Consider the following 200-nt stretch of genomic DNA (forward strand, 5'->3'; position numbering starts at 1 on the left):
CGCTAGAAACGTAGTTTCGATACTTGTGGTGCACAGAGCACAGATAGCCTATTGTGTGGCGATACGCTTAATTACAATCAAACAATCCTTAATAAATGCCACAGTTAATTCACAAGTAAGAATGTTATACAACTTGAAAACTGGGATCAGAGAAATTTGAAAAACGCATTCAGTTTTAAAGTGCCAGAGGGCGTATTGCT

Source organism: Tachypleus tridentatus, chromosome 12, assembly GCF_004210375.1.
Source record: "Tachypleus tridentatus isolate NWPU-2018 chromosome 12, ASM421037v1, whole genome shotgun sequence".
NCBI lineage: Eukaryota > Metazoa > Arthropoda > Merostomata > Xiphosura > Limulidae > Tachypleus > Tachypleus tridentatus.